Below are 23695 nucleotides of genomic sequence, written 5' to 3'. Positions count from 1 at the left end.
TACAAAAATTGAAAGTGCAAATTGCTGGAGGATCCAGACAGTGTCCATGAGTGAGGAGGACAGAGGAGAAAGGTATGGAGCCGGGATGCAATGCCCTGCCAAAAGCGGGCAGGTGGTACTGGGAGTAAGCCACTACGCAGGCAGCTCAAACAGTATCCTTGTTGGGACATGGGTCCAGTGTACCCAAATCTGCTGATTTTTTCATGAGGAGCCAATAATCTAGATGGCTAAGATTCCTGACTTCTAAAGGTTGGAAATTAATTCAAACTCTAGAAAACACTGCTTCACAAACAAAACACATTCACAGCTGCAGTGAGCCCTCAGGCTACCAATTTCCTAATGAAAAATGCAAAAGTAGCAGCTGAACAAGTTTAAAGAGATTGAGAAAATATGCTGTTTTATCTGATCCTTTTCCTTTCCTAAAATGTGGCATTTTGGAAAACTCCAGATATGCTTACATCATAGCCACAATTATTTGCAGTTTAATGAGAAAAGTAGCATAATTAGAGTAGGTAATTGGGAGTGACCTGAATGTCCACAGCAGCCCTTTCTCTTAAATCAGGGCCAACAATGGTGTCACCCAGATGCTGTTGACTAACTGATGTACAACAGATTTACTTAACCACTGGCAAACCACATTTCCTTTTCCAGGGCAATAACTTAAAAGATTATGTATCTCCCTTTGTTGCAGAGAGAGGAAATACTTCCTAGACTCAGGGCAGCTGTGACCTGTTCTCCCAGAGAAATCATTAAACCACAAGGATTCAGACAGAGCCCAGAGCCCTGAAAACTTTGGTCACGCGCTTTCCCGCAGCAGCCACGGGCACCGGCAACTTCTGAGAGGTGAGTGCTTGCTTTGCCCCCCAAAGCTTCACACCCCGCCTGCATGCCATGTGTCTGAGCCAGTAGATTGTAGTTAAGAAAACCAACCTAAAAATGCTTTGTATCTGGATCTCTTTTGAATTTGCATTTGACATATTAAAAGTAAGGTTTATTCAAATTAGAGATAAAACAGAAGTTGTTCCCCGCATTTCTGCAGGTAATGAGAACTTCAGAAATCTTAGTGGAAGAGATGGAGAACTAAGTCCTCCACAGACTTTCCCACTAAGTATCCTCAAGACTCACTTTCTACACAGAGCAAAACAGAATTAGAAGCAAGAATCTAGACAAGGCTTTGTCCTCATTTAGAAGCCTTTAAGAATTCTCTGCTTTAAGTGGATGAAAACTTCCTTGTATGGCTGGGTTGCCATGGTTCCTTGCTGTGACCCCCAGGGCTACTGAGCCTGCCACTGTGAGTCCATTTCAGTCTCTGGAAAAAGCTTTGTGTGTCTCCAGCCTCACAGTTTAACCAAGTAAGGGCCCCCCAAGTCTAATCTCCTTCCTGACTACCCTGAAGAGCCAGGCCTAAGAAAGGCATTTACACAAGATAGTCATCACCCTGTACGACGGGAGGAAAAAACTGAAGTGTCTTTGTTTCTCATTAATCAGCTTCTTTGTAAGAAAGTGTCCTTTTGTATATCTCTTTTCCAATGCTTTTGTTCCAGATTTCTTTTTCAAACAACAGCAAAAAGGTTAGAAAAGATAATTGACAAAAATTAATATGACCTGATGATATCATATTCTCCCAAATGTCTATTTCTAAAATTTCTATCATCAGAGTTTTTAGATGTTTGGGGGAAATATGCTATTTTACCATCACACAAGAAAGAGCAAGAATAATACCTTAATGATATCAAAAGATGAAAGGCCAAGTTAGCAACCCCAATTTTTCTCGTGGGGTTGATGGGAGGGGAGGGGATAACCTACTTAAAATCGCCCAACCCTTTCTCACTATTAAATCTTCATTAGATTAATATGAATCTTCTCTTTTACAATGTAATATCTTCAAAAGAACAGTTTTCTAATAGTGATATTTCAAGCATTAGTGGAGAAATGCTATTTGTATGAAATGGGAGATCCTATTCCCCAGAATAATATGATAGTGGCATTGTGTATCTTCCATCTCTGAGCCCAGGTGGCCCTATAGACCTCCTTGCACACATTCTCCTGTCAAAAACCCATTAAGACCAGGCATGGTGCCCTATGCCTGTACTCCCAGCACTTTGGGAGGCTGAGGCAGGAGGATTACTTGAGCCCAGGAGTTTAAGACCTGCCTGAGCAATACAGTGAGACCCTGTCTCTAATTTTATTTTTATTTTGAGATGGAGTCTTGCTGTGTCGCCCAGGCTGGAGTGCAGTGGGCACTATCTTGGCTCACTGCAACCTCCACCTCCTGGTTCAAGCGATTCTCCTGCCTCAGCCTCCCAAGTAGCTGGGGACTACAGGCGCACGCCACCACTTCTGGCTAATTTTTGTATTTTTAGTAGAGACAGGGTTTCACCATATTGGTCAGGCTGGTCTCGAACTCCAGACCTCAGGTGATCCACCCACCTCCACCTCCCAAAGTGCTAGGATTTCAGGTGTGAGCCACCACGCCCAGCTCCTGTCTCTATTTTTAAAAATAAAAAAGTATATTATAAAAAGAAACCCCTTGGGCCGGGCGCGGTGGCTCAAGCCTGTAATCCCAGCACTTTGGGAGGCCGAGGCGGGTGGATCACGAGGTCAGGAGATCGAGACTATCCTGGCTAACATGGTGAAACCCCGTCTCTACTAAAAATACAAAAAAAAAACTAGCCGGGCGTGGTAGCGGGCGCCTGTAGTCTCAGCTACTTGGGAGGCTGAGGCGGGAGAATGGCGTGAACCCGGGAGGCGGAGCTTGCAGTGAGCCGAGATCACGCCACTGCACTCCAGCCTGGGAGACACAGCGAGACTCCGTCTCAAAAAAAAAAAAAAAAAAGAAACCCCTTGAAATACTAGCCATAACAGCCTTCAGAAAATTTGCAAATGATTTTTTAAAAAGTGGCAAAACTGTCCTGAAATCCTTCTACCTGGCAGAAGTTTTGCTATCCCTTCCTCTCATACACTCAATTCTGTAAATATCTCTTCCAATAAGGAGATGGATAGCCCAATGATTAAGTCTCTTAAGATAATGGTATTTGAAGTCAGAACGTCTGGAACCAAACCCCAACTCTGCCACTTACACGAAAGGCTCTCTTAACAGATCTCCAATTAACTGGCCCACCAGCTTAACCAATGCACCAAACAGCCTGGCTGGTATCTACTATACCCTTAATGCTCCGAGGTGGCAAGTAGCTTATCTCTAGTACACCTGAGCACTTCAGCTTCTTTTGCATAACAGATCAACTGCAAGTCATGCCTTAGGGTGTCTAACGGAAGCTCTTCAAACATACATCAAACTATAAGGCACATTTGCAGATATATTTTATTTATTATTCCTTTTATTTATTGTTTCTTAGACTAATTTCAAAGCTAAGCAAGCATGTGTTTTAATTGTTTTAGGTGGTGGCTAAAACATAAAAACGCATACACTTTCCTGGGTTTCATTGTGTACTGTGCTTAAACTACGCTTGGCACATAGGACAGTCCTTGATCAATGGCATTTCTCTTGTCGCTTTTTATATTCTTTGCTACTCAATGGTTCCTGCTCTAGAGCCAAAAATAAACTCATAAAGTAACCACAACTTCCTGAGATTCTCCTCAATAATGGCTTTTACAGATGAAATTGTGATTTTGTGTGATTACAGAACATAGTATAGACTATAGTAAATACTAATACTGCTAATGCAAAGGAATGGAAACTAGCAGAGCTCTACTAAGTACCCCCTTCACTGACCACATCTATTCATCCAGTCTCACAAAACACTGAAAAATATGCCAAGATTGAATCAAGGGATTGCGGGTAGGTGTGGAAGAGCATATATTCTCATAAAGCAGAGGGATATTTGTAGTTTGAAAAAGTGCACCCCACTTTTTCCGACCCCCACCGTGAGAATTCCTGCTTTAGATTTCCTAGACTTGGTCTTTAACAGTGGACAAAAACAAAAGCCTGTGCTTCTCTGGCAGCTGACCTTTCACGGTCTAACAATGTGCACTTTCAGGTATCACATGGTTAAGCTGAAGTTAGACTATACAAAAATAAAGATAGCAGCCGGGCTCAGTGTCTCACGCCTGTAATCCCAGCACTTTGGGAGGCCGAGGCGGGAAGATCACTAGGTTAGGAGATTGAGACCATCCTGGCTAACATGGTGAAACCCCGTCTCTACCAAAAATACAAAAAAAAAAAAATATATATATATATACACACACATATATATAGGCGTGGGGGCGGGCGCCTATAGTCCCAGCAACTCGGCAGGCTGAGGCAGGAGAATGGCATGAACCCGGGAGGCGGAGCTTGCAGTGAGCCGAGACTGTGCCACTGCACTCCATGCTGGGCAACAGAGTAAGACTCCATCTCAAAAAATAATAATAATAATAATAAATAAATAAAATAAAAAATAAAGATAACTAGCTGTCAGAGGTAAGCTCGCCACATCAAGGCGTGCCTACCTTCCAGCTCCATACTTCTCATCCCTTGAATTTATGAATTCTAAGTCCTGCCTCAGGTACACAGATGTGCCCACATCTGCCAGGCCCATAGATGGTGACCAGGGAAAAAAATCAAACCTTTAGGCCGGGCACTTTGGGAGACTGAGGTGGGTGGGTCACAAGGTCAGGAGTTCGAGACCAGCCTGGCCAATATGGTGAAACCCCATCTCTACTAAAAATACAAAAAAATTAGCTGTGCATGGTGGCGCATGCCTGTAATCCCAGCTACTTAGGAGGCTGACGTGGAGAATTCCTTGAACAAGGGAGGTGAAGGTTGCAGTGAGCCGTGATCACACCACTGCACTCCAGCCTGGGCAACAAAGCGAGACTCCATCTCAAAAAAAAAAAAAATCAAATCTTTAAGGCCAGGCATGGTGGCTCATGCCTGTAATCCCAGCACTTAGGGAGACTGAGGTGGGTGGATCAACTGAGGTCAGGAATTCAAGACCAGCGGGGCCAACATGGTGAAACCCCATCTCTACCAAAAATACAAAAATTAACCGGGCATGGTGGCGGGTGCCTGTAATCCCAGCTACTCAGGAGGCTGAGGCAGGAGAATCACTTGAACCTGGGAGGCGGAGGTTGCAGTGAGCCGAGATTGTGCCATTGCACTCTAGCCTGGGCAACAGAGCGAGACTCCAACTCAAAAAAAAAAAAGTTAAAATTCACAATTAACCAATATGTGATTCCATCTCTTCACTATCAGGACACACTGAAGCACAGAAAGTAAAATCTCCTGATGAGCCTTATACCATGCATTTGAAGAACATTCCATCTCTGCTAATTTAACTTAACTTTTCATAAGCAAAAGCCTACCCAGAGAAAGGAGGGGTGGGTGCCCCCATCCATAACTGATTTTCAGCCTGCAGAACAGCTAGTAGCAGTGATTTCCATTCAAAAAACAAACTTGTTACACCAACACATGCTGGTCAAAAGAATTAATTTGTACAGTATGTTCATGGCTTACTTTTCTCTAGGATTGCATGATGAATTTTTATGGAGGGTGGTGGGGGAAGGGAAGAACCACATTCAAAACCCAACATCATTCTTCTCTACACTGTCATTTCAAAAGCCAGATAAAAGTGGAATGAGGAATGCAGCCGTTCTGAACACCACCCTCCATTTCATTCTGGAACCAGGAAGGTACACCCAGGCATGACAATAGCTTCTCTCCTCACAGAAAATTAACTGGTAAGTGCTGTCCTGTTTGTTTTCCTCAAGCTGACACATTTACAGCTGACCTGATGAGGATTCCTGCAGATGATTTATTTACAAAACAGTATTTGACTAACTACCAGCTGGCAAAAAAGGAAAAGGACTACTGATCGTTTACAAAATGCTCTGTCTGCAGATTCATATTTTTGGTCTTGGCAAAAGTGTTTAGGGACGATCCTTCAGGGTTCGCTACAGCTGCTGATTAATCCTAAAACACTGCAAGAGAGAAAATGAGCATGTTGCTGGGGTGGGCGGACAAAGAAGAACTTTCAGTAATTTTCTCAGCTTTTACCTACATAATTACAGCTCATAAATCTGGCTTTTAAGGAGTTGTGATCTAGAAATAGTCAAACATCATTTGTGGAAGACTCACTGTTGAGAAACTAGTAGAAAAAATTGGTACTCCGAGAGGAAAACTGGTATCGCCCTCTTTAGATTACAAGGTGGGAAAAAAGTTCTAAACTGAGTTGTATTGCGGTTCCCTGCCACTGGCTCCCCATTTGTATGATGAAAGGTTTGTGATTTGTTGTGCTCTCCCATTTCTTTGTTGTTGTTGCCTTGTCGAATCTCGCTATCAATTTCTTGTTAGAATAATTGGTATCTGGGCTCTCCCAACAAGGGGTAGATGGCTAAATGCAGGGAAGACCGTGGGAGAGAAGAGTTCAGCTATTCAGTTGTTCCTTTTCTAGTCAGAAACTGTGAGCACCAATTGCCTTTTATCTTTTCCTCCAAAAGAAAGCTAATGAAAACCAAATAAAGTTTGATAACAGAACTTTCACTGGCAATAATGCTCTTAAACTGCCTTTTTCACTTAAGGCAGACTCATTCACTCAAGAATCCACAAACCTGTTGTTACATGAATCCGATGGTATTTTCGTTAAACAAAACAAAACAAAAAAGGCCAAGGGACCTTTCCTGGGTCTCAAGTTACAAGTAATTATTCTTAGTGAATAATTCTCATCATATTTGTACATCTTCCAGACACTAGATTATTATGTTTTTCATGGCCTATTTTGTTATTTTATCTGATTTAAGTCACTTAGTTTATAAAAGGTCATACATTTTCTGTTACTTGACCGCTAATTGTCATGTCCCTGAGATAAATATTTAATAACAGATCATGTTAACCAGAATTATAATCATGTAAAAATAAATGAAGTAGAAAAGATTGAATATGCAAAACTGATAAGAGATGTGTTACTCTGATGGTGAGATTATAGATGTGTCAAGGAGAAAAAACTTCTGTTCCCTCTTAGATTTGTTATTAGGCACCAGCAAATGAAACTGACAGAAGAAAGATTAGCAAGAGAAAACAAAATTTAATTGTATGTATGTAGATATGGGCGTTCCCAAGTAAATGTGACTCAGAGGTTGCTGAGTGAGCTATGATTGTGCCACTGCATTCCAGCCTGGGCAACCAGAACCTAACCCTATCTAAAAAAAAAAAAAAAAAAAAAAAAAAAAAAAACAAGTGACTCAGATGGGCAGTTAGAATTTGGGGCTTACATGCCATCTTTTTTTTTTCTTTTTTTTTAATGTGTGTGTTTTTTTGTTTTTGTTTTGTTTTATGTATGCCATCTTAATAGAATAGGAGAAATGGAAGAGAAGGGCACTTAGGGAAAACAAATGACTTTTTGGAAACATAAATGGGTCCTTAGGAGAACAGACCAGTGATATGATAGTTTTGGTGACAATATCTGTTCAGGTGTGGTGTAGAGACTTCTCATCTCTGGTGATAAGGGTCAGTCTTCCCTGATTGCTTCCAGGGAGGGAATCTATGGCAAGTTAAGGTTTCTTGAGTTCTTTTGGAAGGCTCTGCTTTTAGGCAGATAAGAGATTTCAGAACTCAAATCCCTTCTGCTCAAAATAGTTTTTATGCCACCCTTGTGTATTCTATACTGCTTCAGGCAATATATCCATTCCTTTTCCCCAAACTTAGTCTAATGGTACATTATTTTTATAACGTTAAAACTTTATAATATTGCCAGGTGCAGTGGTGTGCAGCTAGAGTCCTAGCTACTCAGGAGGCTGAGGCAGGAGGATCTCTTGAACCCAAGAGATGGAGTCCAGCCTGGGCAATATAGTGAGACCCTGTCTCTAGGGAAAAAAAATAACCATCTATTTTTTTTCAGGTATGAATTACCATATAAACCACAAAGTTAAACTTTTAAATCTGGTGGTGATACTCAGTCCTAATTCACCTGGTTTCTTTGGTGACATTAACTTCAGTATGGCTACTACCTCATCATAGACACTATGCCACAATAAAAACTGGTAGTAGAAAATTAAAAGGTAGAAAAGGGATAACCAGTTAAATCAAGATTAATAACATAGCACTCTCTTGAACTTGGACGATTTCCAAATATGCCTCAAATCTATAACTGCACAGTATCTTTACACTTGTAATTTTGATTTTGCCAAGTCGTCCCAAGCTTTGCCTCTAACTTGTCTCATGGCATGAGGCAGTGTAAACTCTCAGGACCTCAGCTTCCTTTCCTTTACAATAAATCAAATGGACAAGATTCCTTCCAAAACTCTCCAATTCCTTTTTGGGTTTTTTTTTTTTTTACCCCTTCTTATTAAGTCGTTACTCAATGTGATCTATATAATGGGTTATCTAGCATATACAATGGGTACTTAATATTTAGTGAAAAAAATCTTCTATTCAGACTCTGTTTTCATATTTTTCAACATGAACTTGATCTTATTATGTTCCGATTATTTTACTGAGACTCAAATAAGTGGAAAAATGTTCTTCATTGTTAAAGAAAGTGGCATCAATAGGAATAAAATATAACATGAATCAGGCACGAATTTTTGCTAGAAATTACGCAATCCTCCCTTCATTGGAGTGGAGAAGGGCAGGGGTGAGGAATGGGACCTGGCTTTGCCTACAGAAAAGTTTATCTCTGGGCGAAGCAAATTGACCTAGGGGAGATCCAATTGCCCAAACTTGGTCTCGTTGCCTTTTATTCAGCAAACAAACTCAGCTAGCCCATGTAAATCGAGTGTGTGAAACATTGCAAACAGCAACTCTCTACAGGACAGGTGCAAATAAAGACTTGTTTTGCGATAAAAAGAATTCAACAAAGCAAATAAATAAGGTATGTTAGGGCTTTTTGGATGATGTAATATTTTTGTTTTACTCTCAGTTTTCACCTTCATCGTCAGGCAGAGGAAGATGGAAACTGTAAAATTTGGGTTACTTATTTGGAAGTCTAATATTTTCCCCTGTCAGAGAGGTGTTTAGCATTAACTAAGAGAATCTACCTGTATTTGTCATTGTCAATCAAGCAAATATTGACTGAACCCTCAGTTAGTGTGATGGGAGAAGACAGGGGATTTTAATGGTAACTTGTTAACCTCAGAAAGCTTTGAGTTGTGCTGCCTGGGACACAGAATTAAGTTCATAAACTAAGAAGTTTTAAAACTGTGTAGTGCCTAGAGAATATAGAGTTCAGAAAAGAAAGGGATTGGATTTGAACTGAAGTATGAAGGCTCACAGTTCATGGGGAAGGTGAGAAGGTGAGAGGGTTTTGGTGTGCCATCATAGGTCCTAGTGAGATGAGAAGATCTGGACTTTGGCCAGCTGCTGGGGCATACCAGAAGTCCTTCCTGGCCTGAGTAGCCTTGCGGAAGAACTTACTGGGAGGGAGGAGCTTGGCACAGCCTTTGACCTCTGAGAGGAGAGGAAATGTGAGATCAGCATGCAAATAAAAATGGAAAGGCTGGGCACGGTGGCTCATGCCTATAATCCCAGCACTTTGGGAGGCTGAGGCGGGTGGATTACCTGAGGTCAGGAGTTCGAGACCGGCCTGGCCAACATGGCAAAACCCCATTTCTACCAAAAATACAAAAATTAGCTGAGCGTGGTGGTGCACACGGTAATCCCAGCTACTCAGGAGGCTGAGGCAGGAGAATCACTTGAACCCAGGAGGCGGAGGTTGTGGTGAGCCAAGATTGCGCCACTGCACTCCAGCCTGGGTGACAGAGCAAGACTTCGTCTCAAAAAAATATATAAAAATAAAAATAGAAAGAGTTGTTTCCACTAAAATCTCAGAGCACAGGCAGCCCTATTTTGGGACAACTTTAACAAAAAAAATATATATATATATCATAAGAGAATGGAATTCTCTGGCCTCCTACCTTCACTTCATCCTAAAACTCTACCCAATTTTTTTTTTTTTTTTTTTTTTTTGAGACGGAGTCTCGCTGTGTCACCCAGGCTGGAGTGCAGTGGTGCGATCTCTGCTCACTGCAAGCTCCGCCTTCCAGGTTCACGCCATTCTCCTGCCTCAGCCTCCGAGTAGCTGGGACTACAGGCGCCCGCCACCACGCCCGGCTAGTTTTTTGTATTTTTAGTAGAGACGGGGTTTCACCATGTTAGCCAGGATGGTCTCGATCTCCTGACCTCGTGATCCACCCGCCTCGGCCTCCCAAAGTGCTGGGATTACAGGCTTGAGCCACCGCGCCCGGCCAACTCTACCCAATTTTGACAAGACAAGAAGCCCAGTGATATGGCAGCATACCTGTAGAAACGTGGCACCCAAGGAGGAGCAGACTTGTACACAAACACATGTAACTCACCTGGCCCTGGAAATACTTTTTTTTGTTGTTGTTGTTAGACAGAGTTTTCGCTCTATTGCCCAGGCTGGAGTGCAGTTACGCAATCTCAGCTCACTGCAACCTCCACCTCCCAGGTTCAAGCGATTCTCCTGCCTCAGCCTCCTGAGTAGCTGGGACTGCAAATACTTTTTTTAGAGAACTCTTTTCGAGCATGTTTCTCTGGCAAACACAGAAGTCAATGTACCAGTCAATGGGGACACTCCAATGACTCCTGAGTTACAACTGTAAATACTACCCCATTTGTACCCACTGTCAACTGAGGAAATTTTTCAGGTTACAACCAAAATATATTTGTATGGCACTTGACATTTTTCACTGTCTATTCTTGACAAGACTGCCCATTACTATCTTCTAGGAAATATACATCTAACTCAAACGTGTAATGAAGGTTCTGGCTTAAGTCTTTAAATCCTGTAACCCCAGTGTTGCCGATCTGTATATACAATTTCAGAATTTAACTAGGCCAGATAATCCAGCTGTGCACAAAGCCAGGTCACCCAACTAGGATCAGGAAGCTCCCATTGTTTGCACCGAGTGGGGTTTTAAAATTCCACAGAGGCCTACCAGTGGGCTGGGAGGTGTTCTTAGAACACCAGAAACAGGAGGCCCTGTTGTTATCACTGGCAGTCCCTAGATGACAAAGTCTTATGTAAAGTGAAATGGAAAAAGTAATTTCTTTCACAAAGTTTAGCACATAAGGAATTCAATAAGGAGAGGTTGTAGTCTTCCCTCCGGAATCATGCAAAAGCAAAGCAGATTTCACATGTGCTTAAAATGGCACCCAAGGTCACTCTCTGAAATGCTAATTTTATGTTTCTTTTTATACAAAATACAAAAAAGTTAACCTTCCAAGTCAACCAGTCAATCTCCTAGTATGATAATTGAATGAAGGCTGGGCATGGTGGTTCAAGCCTATAATCTCAGCACTTTGGGAGGCCGAGGCAGGCGGATCACCTGAGGCCAGGAATTTGAGACCAGCCTTTAGTAGAGACGCTGTCTCTACTAAAAATACAAAAATTAGCCAGAAGTGGTGGCGTGCACCTGTAGTCCCAGCTATTCGGGAGGCTAAGACAGGAGAATTGCTTGAACCTGGGAGGCAGAGGCTGCAGTGAGCTAAGATCGTGCCACTGCACTCCAACCTGGGAGACAGAGCAAGACTCCGTCTCAAAAAACAAAACAAAACAAAAAGTAACTGAATGAATTGGGTACAGTTCCTCCATGTTAAGTGCTTTACATAACTGGATACAGTGGAGACCAATATTCAACAAAAAGTGATCACTATAAACACGTGAACTATCATCATTATGAAAGTGCTCGAGGAACACTAAGGGGTGGGTCAGGCATGGGATAAAGGTGGAGTTAATCTGAAAAAGAAAGAAAAAGAAAAGACTTCATGGAGAGCGAGTTTGAAAGGAGGTAGACAACCTGGCAGCTTGAAAAAAGTGGAGAACCCAAGTAGGAATATGTATGTGCCTGCTTGAATTTTCATTAGGACCAAATTGTCCATAATGGCATGAAAAATAATAAAATACGAAGTTGAATCAATGTTAGATCATTGAACCTAGAAAAAATGGCATATAGATATGACATCCTTAATTTTTCATAAAACTCTGTCTTTAACAGTTTATAATGATAAACCTCTAATTGAGTAGAAAAATCTGGCAATGAAACATTTTACTTAATTGTATAAGTGAGAGTTGACAGAGCCTTTTCTTTATTCAGTTGTGCCATATAAAAATGATATTTGCAGGCCGGGCACAGTGGCTCACGCCTATAATGCGAGCACTTTGGTAGGCTGAGGCGGATAGATCACCTGAGGTCGGGAGTTCGAGACCAGCCTGACCAACGTGGAGAAACCCTGTTTCTACTAACAATACAAAAAAATTAGCCCGGCATGGTGGCACATGCCTGTAATCCCAGCTACTTGGGAGGCTGAGGCAGGAGAATTGCTTGAACCTGGGAGGCGGAGGTTGCAGTGAGCTGAGATTGTGCCATTGCACTCCAGCCTGGGCAATCGGAGCGAAACTGTATCTCAAAAAAAAAAAAAAAAAAAAGAGTAAAAATGCTATTTGCTATTCACAATAGCGAAGACCTGGAATCAACCTAAATGCCCATCAGTAATAGATTGGATAAAGAAAGTGTGGCTCATATACACCATGTAATACTATGCAGCCATGAAAAGGAATTAGATCATATCCTTTGCAGGGACATGGATGGAGCTGGAAGCCATTATCCTCAGCAAACTAATACAGGAACAGAAAACCAAACACGGGGCCAGGCACGGTGGCTTAGGCCTGTAATCCCAGCACTTTGGGAGGCTGAGGCAGGCAGATCACCTGAAGTCAGGAGTTCAAGACCAACCTGGTCCACATGGCGAAACCCTGTCTCTACTAAAAATACAAAAATTAGCCAGTCATGGTGGCGCACACCTGTAGTCCCAGTTACTTGGGAGACTGAGGCATGAGAATTGCTTGAACCTGGGAGGCAGAGGTTGCAGTGAGCCAAGATTGTGCCACTGCACTCCAGTCTGGGTGACAGAGTGAGACTCGGTCTCAGAAAAAAAAAAAAAAGAAAGAAAGAAAAAAGAAAACCAAACTTGGCAACACGGCATGTTCTCACTTATATCTCACTTATAAGTGAGAACTGAATGATGAAAACACATGGACACATGGGGGTAACAACACACTGGGGGCATGTGGGAGGGCTGGGGGAAAGAGAGCATCAGGAAGAACAGCTAATGGATGCTGGGCTTAATACCTAGGTGCTGGGTTGATCTGTGCAGCAAACCACCCTGACACAAATCATTTACCTATGTAACAAACCTGCACATCCTACATCTGTATCCCAGAACTTAAAAGCTGAAAAAAACAAACAACAACAAAAAAGTGCTTTTTTTTTTTTTTGAGACAGAGTCTTACTCTGTCACCCAGGCTGAAGTGCGATGGGTGCAATCTCAGCTTATTGCAACCGCTACCTCCTGGGTTCAAGCGATTCTCACGCTTCAGCCATCAGAGTAGCTGGGATTACAGGCGTGTGACACCATGCCTGGCTAATTTTTGTATTTTTAATAGAAACAGAGTTTCGGCCGGGCGCGGTGGCTCAAGCCTGTAATCCCAGCACTTTGGGAGGCCGAGGTGGGCGGATCACGACGTCAGGAGATCGAGACCATCCTGGCTAACCCGGTGAAACCCCGTCTCTACTAAAAAATACAAAAAAACTAGCTGGGCGAGGTGGCGGGCGCCTGTAGTCCCAGCTGCTCGGGAGGCTGAGGCAGGAGAATGGCGTGAACCTGGGAGGCAGAGCTTGCAGTTAGCTGAGATCCGGCCACTGCACTCCAGCCTGGGCGACAGAGCGAGACTCCGTCTCAAAAAAAAAAAAAAAAAAAAAAAAAAGAAACAGTTTCACCATGTTGGCCAGGCTGGTCTCCAACTCCTGGCCTCAAGTGATCCACCCACCTCAGCCCCCAAAGTGTTGGGATTACAGGTGTGAGCCACCGAGACTGACTGTGACCTTGACCATTTTTGATCTAACAAAATGGCAATTTCTTATGCTTTGACATAAAAAGTGGATTAAATTTTAATAAAAATAGAAGGCTGGGCCTAGTGGCCCACACCTGTAGTCCCAGCACTTTGGGAGGCCAAGATGGGAGGATTGCTTGAGCCCAAGAGTTCAAGACCAGCCTGGGCACCGTAGTGAGTCTTTGTTTCTTTTTTTGTTTGTTTTTTTTGAGACAGAGTCTCGCTCTGTTGCCCAGGCTGGAGTGCAGTGGCCGGATCTCAGCTCACTGCAAGCTCCGCCTCCCGGGTTCACGCCATTCTCCTGCCTCAGCCTCCCGAGTAGCTGGGACTACAGGCGCCCGCCACCAGGCCCGGCTAGTTTTTTGTATTTTTTTAGTAGAGATGGGGTTTCACCATGTTAGCCAGGATGGTCTCGATCTCCTGACCTCGTGATCCTCCCGTCTTGGCCTTCCAAAGTGCTGGGATTACAGGCGTGAGCCACCGCGCCCGGCCATGTGAGTCTTTGTTTCTACCAAAAATTTAAGAATTATCCGGGCATGGCAGTACATTCCTTATAGTCCCAGCTACTTAGGAAGATGAGGCAGGAGGTCCCAGCTACTTAGGAAGCTGAGGCAGGAGGACTGCTGGAGCCTGGAAGGTGGAGGCTGCAATGAGATGTGATCATGCCACTGCATTCTAGCCTGCATGACAGAGTGAGACCCTGTCTGGAAAAAAAAAAAGTTACATAGATTTATATATGTAAATATTTGCCTCATTTTATATAAATATTTGTTTTGTGTATTTCTACACATTAAAACCATAGTAAGCATAACGTTTGTTTGTTTGTTTGTTTTTGAGACATGGCTCTCTCTGTTGCCCAGGCTGGAGTGCAGTAGCACTATCACAGTTCACTGTAACCTCGACCTCCTGGGCCCAAGTAATCCTCCCACTTCTCAGTAGCTAGGACTCTAGGGATACACCACCATGCCTGGCTACTTTTTCGATTTTGTAGAAACGGAGGTCTCATTATGTTTCCCAGACTGGTTTCAAACTCCTGGCCTCAAGCAATCCTCCCACCTCTGCCTCCCAAACTGCAGGGATTACAGGCATGAGCCACCACACCCAGCCTAAACATAACATAGTTTTGATGATTGAGAAAGCACTTCCGTCTTCTTTCACAAGACATTCATTGAGCACCTACTGAGCACTCTGCTCTTTGTGAGATAAAAGGATAAGTAAAAGTTATTCCTTGCCCTGGATGTTCTTGGTTTAGTAAGGGAGATGAACACCTTAACAGATCATTCCTCAGAGAGACTGTGTGTGCAGGGATTAAGAAGGAAGGCCCTGCCTGGATGCGGTGGTTTACGTCTGTAAACCCGGCACTTTGAGGGGCTGAAGTGGGCGGATCGCCTGAGGTCAGCAGTTCGAGACCAACCCGACCAACATGGAGAAACTCTGTCTCTACTAAAAATACAAAATTAGCTGGGCATGGTGGCACATGCCTATAATCTCAGCCACTTGGGAGACAGAGGCAGGAGAATCGCTGGAACCCAGGAGCTAGAGGTTGCGGTGAGCCGAGATCGCGCCATTGCACTCCAGCCTGGGCAACAAGAGCAAAACTCCTTCTCAAAAAAATAAAAAAAAATAAAGGCCCTGAGGTCAGACAGACCCAGATGTTTAGTCTGGTCTTCACCACTTTTGCTAAGTGCCAAAGCTCTCTTAGCCTTGTGGAAATAATAACAGTACCTCCCAGGATTCTTGTGAGAGTTAAATGTGACAATGCATGTGAATTGCTTAGCATTGTACTGTACTTAACAAGCACTCAGGAAATGCTGAGTATTACTATAAGTGTTAAGTGCTATTTGCATAATTAGATGTGGTTGGTACTTGCTTCCTTTGAGTAGAATTAGGTCAACTGGTTTTAATTAGAAGCAACAGGGCGGGCATGGTGTCTCATGCCTGTAATCCCAGCACTTTGGGAGGCCGAGGCAGGTGGATCACCTGAGGTCAGGAGTTTGAGACCAGCCTGGCCAACGTGGCAAAATCCCATCTCTACTAAAAATACAAAATTAGCCAAGTGGGGTGGAACACGCTTGTTGTCCCAGATACTCTAGAGGCTGAGGCAGGAGAATCACTTGAACCCTGGAGGCGGAGGTTGCAGTGAGCCGAAATCATGCCACTGCACTCCAGTCTGGGCAACAAGCAAGAGACTCTGTCTAAAAAAAAAAAAAAATTATAAGCAACACATGACAGTGACAATGGTTTATAGTGAACTGGTTTGCTCCTCATACCAGTTTAGAGAAAAATCTCATCTTTTCCTGGAAATGGGACCTGTTGTCAGTCAGAAGTGCTGGTCTAGGGAAGTGACTAAACAGATTGAACACACCTCTCAGGAGCGGGGCTGGCTTTTCTAGGTATTCAACATTCTTTTAATGCTTTTGATTAAAAAAAAACAAGGTGGGTTTGGTAATAATGGATTTGATGATAATCAAAAATTCAAATTCTCTTCTTCAGTTCATGTTTGTCTTCTCAGACGAAATAGTTATTGCCAAGATGCCCAGGCACAGGAATGCCCTTATCAAAACCTACTGAATAGTCTTTTCTTCAGTAAATACTCTTGAGCCCTACAGTTTGCCAGGCACGGTGCTAGGCTCTGGGAGTGTGAAGGTAAGCAAAACCACAGGCTGCTGGCGGAGACAGACGTTCTTCAAATAAGCCTCCACATACATAATCATAGTTGCTCTAAGTGAGGAGCTTAGAGTAGGGGCCCTGATTTAGGCGGGGGCATAGGTTTGTGGAGGCAGGGAAGAGTTTGTTTAGGGAAGTAACATCTAAAAGTACCACTTACCCTTTAGAAGAGCTGGAGATTTTCTCTTTAATTCCAAAACCACCAGCAAGCTTGGGAGGTAAAAGCTTAGTCAAATAAATTTTTGGTTGCTATATGGAAAATGCCATGTTTATATAAATTATTTATTCTATCACCCAGTTGTATTGATAACATTAAACATGGCCTTTCCATTTGTCATTGTGCCCCAATGGGACTCTCATTTTATTAACTGTATTCAAAATAAAACCGTCCACCTTTAGAATGATTTTATCCCTATTAACACACACATATAAATGCGTATTTAATTACAGTTCTTTACATACAACAAACAAGTTGGGAAAAATTTAGATGGTAAAATGAAATGGTTTCTTTCTTGTCTGGGAGAGACTCCTTGTTCTGGAATGATATTTCATGGATAAATATGGTGTTTCTCCAGGATCTTCCTTTTGGGTTTTTGGCAGTTGAGTGGGGAAGGGTGTATTTCAGCACACACTGAAAACTGCTTGTCTTGTAGGCAGGATTATAATACACCAAACAAGCCGGGCACGGTGGCTCAAGCCTGTAATCCCAGCACTTTGGGAGGCTGAGACGGGCGGATCACAAGGTCAGGAGATCGAGACCATCCTGGCTAACACGGTGAAACCCCGTCTCTACTAAAAAATACAAAAAACTAGCCGGGCGAGGTGGCGGGCGCCTGTGGTCCCAGCTACTCCGGAGGCTGAGGCAGGAGAATGGCGTAAACCCGGGAGGCGGAGCTTGCAGTGAGCTGAGATCCGGCCACTGCACTCCAGCCTGGGCGACAGAGCCAGACTCAGTCTCAAAAAAATAATAATAATAATAATATAATAATAATACACCAAACAGGCTGGGCGCAGTGGCTCATGCCTGTAATCCCAGCACTTTGGGAGGCGGGCGGATCACCCGAGGTCGGGAGTTCAAGACCAGCCTGACCAACGTGGAGAAACCCCGCCTCTACTAAAAATACAAAATTAGCTGGGTGTGGTGGCATATGCCTGTAATCCCAGTTACTAGGGAGGCTGAGGCAGGAGAATCGCTTGAACCTGGGAGGCAGAGGTTGCGGTAAGCCGAGATCGCGCCATTGCACTCCAGCCTGGGCAACAAGAGCGAAACTCTGTCTCAAAAAACAATAATAATAATAATAATAATACACCAAACACTGTGTGAAAGTGGCATTTTCACCTCACACCTAAAATCCCACCACTTTGGGAGGCCAAGGCAAGAAGATCACTTGAGTCCAGGAGTTCAAGACCAGACTGAGCAGCATAGTAAAACCCCCTTCTCTACCCCAAATTAAAAAAAAAAAAAAAAATTAGCTGCATGTGGTGGTGCACACCTGTAGTCCCAGCTACTGGGAAGGCTGAGGTGGGAGGACCCCTTGAGCCCAGGAATTCGAGGCTGCAGTGAGCTATGATCGTGCTAGTGCTCTCTAGCCTGGAGACAGACTCTGTTTCCAAAAACAGAAAGAAAAAAAGTCATATTTTGAGACTTCCTCAGAAATATATTAGATTTCCCAAAATGAAGTTAAAAAAAAAAAAGTTTAGCTATTTTAACTTGTTATTTGAACATTTACAAGAATATTCACACATCTTTCAGCCTTAAATAAATAAAATATTGATTTTTGAAAATAAAGACATATTTTCTAGGTATGGTAAATGCAATCTGCTCAGAATCACTGGATACTGTTTACTAATTCCCCACATGATGACCACTTCTTTTTACTTTTTTCTCAAGCAATCAGTAAATGATATATTCATCAAACTTAAGAGAGTAAACAAAATGTATCTCTTGCTAAGGCAAACAACTGATTGCTTCTTTGAGCCAGCTGGATTATAGGAGGTCAGTGAGATCATAGCAAGTAGCGTGGTTATGTTGTACTGATATTCATCACAAGAAATGAACTAATCTATGCAAATCTTTTGCTGCAAAATAAATAAACTCCTTTGGTGGAACATTATCACAAGATCAGAATGTGCCACTTTGTCAAGGATGGAGTAAACATAGTGTAGCTTTACTGTAACAGCAGGAAACCATTATTTTGTGGCTCACAGCAGTCTTTCAGTTGATGTTTTCTCGTAGGATGAAACCCAGATCCAAAATGCCATCAAAAGTAACCACAAACTGGGTGCAGTGGCTCACGCCTGTAATGCCCACTACTCAGGAGGCTGAGGGCAGAGGAATTGCTTGAACCCTGGAGGCAGAAGTTGCAGTGAGCCGAGATCATGCCACTGCACTCTGGCCTGGGCGACAGAGTGAGACTCTGTCTCAAAAAAAAAAAAAAATGTAACCACAAATAAGTTCTCTGATTAGAACCATTGATCGTTAAATTAGCTAGAAACCCAAGAATTTGCTATGTTTCAGCAAAGTCATGTAAGTCATGTGAAATATTTCATAATACACTCTAATGAAAGAATCAAGTAAAGTCATAACAATGATATTGCACATTTATTGAGCTCTTACTATGATCCAGACACTGTGCTGTGCCCTAACATATATCATCTTTTGTCATTCACAATAAACTTAGAACGGTTTAGTCATGGTTTCTTCCCCAGTTCCCTAGATCATCAATGAAGGAACAGAAACTGATTGTACCAAAACATTTATATGGTAAGCTTGATCAATGTATTTGATTTAGTATCTATGCTGGGCTAAAAAAACCATGCAAAGCAGTATCTACAAATAAGAAAACAGGAACTAAGCTGGGCTTGGTGGCACATGCCTGGAGTCCCAGCTACTTGGGAGGATGAGGCGAGACCACTTGAGCCCAGGAGTTGAGGCTGCAATTAAGTATGATCAAGCCACTATATTCTAGCCTGGGCAACCGAGCAAGATCCTGTCTCTAGAAAAAAGAAAAAGAACATAGGAACTAGAAGGACACTAGAAATAGAGGGAAGATAGGAAATTGGAAGGGACTCGAGATAGAAAAGAAAATTAGAGTAATAGTTTATATATCCTGAGTATATGATGGGATAAACAAACTTTTTCTACACTCAAAATATTCTCAATACTTCTGCCACCAGGTTAGAGAGTTTTTCCCACATCAAGCAATTCTTTAATTCTTTTTTTTTTTTTTTTAATTATTATTCAGGGTCTCTCTGTCACCCAGGCTGGAGTGCACTGGTACAATCTCCACTCATTGCAGCTTCGACTTCCTAGTTCGAGCAATTCTCCTGTCTTAGTTCCCGAAGCAGCTGAGACTACAGGTGTGCACCACCACACCTGGCTAATTTTTTGTGGAGACAAGATTTCACCATGTTGCCCAGGCTGGTCTCAAACTCCTGGCCTCAAGTGATCCTCCCACCCCCCAGCCTCCCAAAGTGCTGGGATTACAAGCCTGAGCCACTGCGCCCATCTTTTTTTTTTTTTTTTTTTTTTTTTCCTTTAGAGACTGTGAGGTCTGGACTGGTCTGCCTAGTCTGGAGTACAGTGGTAGGATAACTCACTACAGCCTCAAACTCCTAGGCTGAAGTGATCCTTCTGCCTCAGCCTCCCAAGTGACTGAGACTGTAGGTACACACGATCACATCCAGCTAACCTAAAAAAAATTTTTGGGGCCCAGGTTGGTGGCTCATGCCCGTAATCCCAACAATTTGGGAGGCCAAGGTGGGCGGATCACTTGAGCCCAAAAGTTCAAGATCAGCCTGGGCAACATGGCGAAACCCTGTTTCTACAAAAACTGAAGTAGGAGGATCACCTGAGTCTGGGGAGGTCGAGTCTGCAGTGAGCCGTGATCATGCCACTGCACTCCAGCCTGGGTGAGAGTGACACACCATCTCAAAAAAAAAAAAAAAAAAAAAAAATTAGCCACACAGGTGGCTCATGCATGTAGTCCTAGTTATTCAGGAGGCTGAGGTGGGCGGATTGCTTGAGCCCAAGAAACAGAGGTAGCAGTGAGCCGAGATCCTGCCACTGCACTCCAGCCTAGGTAATACAGCGACATTTAGTCTCAAATTTTTTTTTTTTTTTTTTTTTTTTTTTTTTTTTTTTGAGACGGAGTCTCGCTCTGTCACCCAGGCTGGAGTGCAGTGGCGCGATCTCGGCTCACTGCAAGCTCCGCCTCCCGGGTTCCCGCCATTCTCCTGCCTCAGCCTCCTGAGTAGCTGGGACTACAGGCGCCCGCCACCGCGCCCGGCTAATTTTTTGTATTTTTAGTAGAGACGGGGTTTCACTGTGGTCTCGATCTCCTGACCTTGTGATCCGCCCGCCTCGGCCTCCCAAAGTGCTGGGATTACAGGCTTGAGCCACCGCGCCCGGCCAAAAAATTTTTTCTTAAAAATGTTTTTTAGAGACTGGGTCTTGCTATGTTGCCCAAATCAGTCTCCAACTCCTGGCCTCACGCGATCCTCTCGCCTGGCTGGGATTCCGGGCATGAGACACCTTGCCGGGCTTGGACATAAACTGGTGTCCTAAAAATTAACTCAGTTCTGACCTTTTCTGTCTGGAGATAGCACAGACCCACGTAGATCAAGGGCTTCTTTACACAAGACTGCCCCCACTTCAGAAGCCAATTGCAAGTCCAGGTTGTTACCTGTTCTTCTAAAATACAATACAAATCAGGCTTCCCACGACCGCCCCTCACATTCATTAGTTTGCTAGATCAGGTCAGAGAACTTGGGAAAATGGCGTACTTACAAGACTGCAGGTTTACTACAAGGGCCAGAACTCAAGAAGAGCCAGATGGAAGTGATGCACGGGACAAGGTCTGTGAGAAGGGGCGCGGAGCTTCCATGCCCTTTGGGCGCGCCACCATTTCCAGGACCTTGGTGTGTTCGCCAAACCGGAAGCTCTGGTTTTTACGGAGGCTCATTACTTAGTCATGATTGATTAAACCACTGGCCATTGGAGATTAATGCAATCTCCAGCCCCCAATCCTCCCCTGGAAGTGGAAGTTGGGGAGTGGGTTGTGGATACGATTTGTAATTAGTACAAGACACCCGCGTTGCGCTTTTTTTTTTTTTTTTTTGAGACGGAGTCTCGCGCTTTTCGCCCAGGCTGGAGTGGAAGGGCGCGATCTCGGCTCACTGCAAACCTCTACCTCCCGGGTTCAAGCAATTCTCCTGCCTCTGCCTCCCGAGTAGCTGGGATTACAGGCATGCGCCACTAGGCCCGGCAAATTTTTTTTTTTTTTTTTTTTTTTTTTTTGAGTTTTAAAAGAGACAGGGTTTCACCATGTTGGTCAGGCTGGTCTTGAACTCTTGACTTCAAATCATCCGCCCGCCTCGGCCTCCCAAAATGCTGGGATTACAGGTGTGAGCCACCGTGCCCAGCCTGGGCTCTTTCAAACGGAGCAAGGTTCAAGTTTGTGCCTACAAAGGGGCATAAAACAGGGTTATCTAGGAGGGAAGAGGTCGATCTGGTAGGAGGAAAGAACTAGGGCGGAAGGTGAGTTTGGGAGGTGTCTGCGATAGGAAAGGAAATGCGCTGGAGTGGGCGCAGTGCATGGAGGGGTGACAGGCTTGGAGGGGCTGGCAGCATCTGAGGTCCGCAGTGCCATGTGGACCTAGGTATTGACAGGAGCGGAGTTTTCCTCTTTTGTAGTAAGGAAAACTGGCCACCTGACCTGGGTGAGTTGAAACCCCGCCCCCGCGCCGCTGCCACCACCCACTTCCCCCATCCCCACCCGAATGAGGCGGGCGCCCTGGGCGAATAGCTATGGACGCCATCCAGCTTTAACCAGGCTAGTGCGGAACGGGGTGGTGTGCCTGCAGTCCCAGCTACCCAGGAGGCTGAAGCAGGAGAATCGCTTGAGCCCGGGAGGTTGAAACCGCATTGAGCCATTATTGCGCCACTGCACTCCAGTCTGGGCAACTGAGCGAGACCCATCAAAGGGAAAAACACACACACAAAACCAAGGCTGTGATCCTATGATCTTTAGCCAATCTGACTCCACCCCTTTTCAAACAGCCTCAAGATTATTAAAAATATGTATATTTCATACAGTCCTCTCTATATACCTACCCTCCATGTCACCCCATCCCTTCAAAAAACTTAGTAGAACCTAACAGAACCTTAGGGTTTCAGCGTTGACTGAACTTTAGACATGACAAGTCCAATCACGTGTAATGTCTGATTTCCTGCTTAAAACTCCTCACTTTATGATTGTGTCATTAAACATCTCCAAGTATGAGAAATGTACTATCCTCTGACATAGCTTTACAGTAGAACGAAAGATCCGTAAGTTCTGTGTCCTACTCTCTCTCCAGGGCCTAGAATACATAGTAGGTGCTGAATAAATTATTCATTTAATTTAGTTTTTAAATTTTTAACAACTATAATCTTTAGGAAATTCTGCCTTACATTGAGCTAACATTAGCGTCCCTCAATTTTTTGAGGCCACTTTGAACAGTTCCCTCTTCCAAATGCCAGCCCTTGGGCATTTGAAAAAATTGTTACCCTGCTCTTTCTTTTCCAGTATAAATAGCTTCCACCAGTTTGCTCAATGCTCCTCACATGATATAGTTTCTCTCCATCCGGTTCCCTCTCCCCTGGATATATTTCAGTTTGTCATTGTTTCTCTTAAACTGTAATTCCCAGAAAAGAACACAGTACCCCTAGGTGCTGTCTGATCAGTTCAAGTAGAATTGGATAAACACTCCCCCAATTCTATTAAGACAGCCCAAGGGCAAAGTTACTTTTTTTTTTTTTTTTTTTTTTTTTTTTTTTAGCTGTCTTATCCCATTGTTGACTCACATTGAGCTCAAGGTCAAGGAGAAAGGTTGTGTTTGGGCAGAAATTTAGGATGTTTAAATCACAGAACAGGTCATCACAGGGCACTAATTTTGATGTCCTTGGTGAATGGTGTGTGTTCAAAGGAAATGTATATGAAAAGTGGTTGATGGGGACCCCGCTGGGGTACACTACATTTACTTCCTTCTTATGTGAAAAGTCACTAAATAAGCCATTAGTCAATATTACATATCTCTTTAATGTAGAATTATGAAATCCATTTTAAGGAAATAACTCAGGGCCTGCAATTGCTGCCTAGACACATTATCTGCTAGGAAAACCTGTTGGAGATTATTTG

At 43.5% G+C, this 23695-nt stretch overlaps 1 protein-coding gene across 4 annotated transcripts in view; it reads left to right on the top strand.

The window, feature by feature from the left end:
* Positions 1-687: 687 nt before the first annotated feature.
* Positions 688-23695, top strand: part of CMKLR2 (chemerin chemokine-like receptor 2) — a 49144-nt gene continuing 26136 nt past the window's right edge. For 2 of the 4 annotated variants that reach the window (XM_045367560.2, XM_045367559.2), the window contains exons 1-2: positions 688-843; positions 5565-5679. The gene's annotated coding sequence lies outside the window, so the exon portion shown is untranslated. Of the gene's footprint in view, positions 844-5560; positions 5680-23695 lie in introns of all 4 variants that reach the window. The other 2 variants (XM_015432107.3, XM_045367558.2) reach the window with 1 other exon arrangement.

The sequence above is a fragment of the Macaca fascicularis genome, chromosome 12 (genome assembly GCF_037993035.2).
Source record: "Macaca fascicularis isolate 582-1 chromosome 12, T2T-MFA8v1.1".
Lineage (NCBI taxonomy): Eukaryota > Metazoa > Chordata > Mammalia > Primates > Cercopithecidae > Macaca > Macaca fascicularis.
The sequence above is the reverse complement of the archived record's forward strand: the minus strand, read 5'-3'. Positions and strand labels throughout refer to the sequence as shown.